This window comes from Chaetura pelagica, unplaced genomic scaffold (assembly GCF_000747805.2).
Source record: "Chaetura pelagica isolate M959 unplaced genomic scaffold, ChaPel_1.0 scaffold364, whole genome shotgun sequence".
In the NCBI taxonomy this organism is placed as follows: domain Eukaryota; kingdom Metazoa; phylum Chordata; class Aves; order Apodiformes; family Apodidae; genus Chaetura; species Chaetura pelagica.
This window is the reverse complement of record NW_009953089.1, coordinates 2,285,882-2,286,278: the sequence shown is the minus strand read 5'-3', so window position 1 is coordinate 2,286,278 and position 397 is coordinate 2,285,882.

Sequence of the window (397 nt, the reverse complement as noted above, 5' to 3'; positions counted from 1 at the left end):
CCCCCCTGCCAGAGCAGGGGCACCCAGAGCACATCACACAGGAACGTGGCCAGGGGGGTTAGAACGTCTCCAGAGAAGGAGACTCCACAGCCTCTCTGGGCAGCCTGGCCCAGGGCTCTGTCACTCTCACAGCAAAGAAGTTCTTCCTGAGATTCACATGGAACCTCCTGTGCTCCAGTTTGCACCCACTGCCTCTTGTCCTATCACTGAACATCACTGAATAATCAGGAATCAGCCAACCTGGAGCTGCTGCTGCAAACAACCCACCAGCCCGGGGGCGGGATCAGACGGGCTGCCTGTTGCCAACAGGGACTTCCACATTTCCCTCCCAATCTTTCCTTAAACTTGGGAAGACCCACCATTAACAAACTCCGAGATACGTAACTGGAAACTGTTT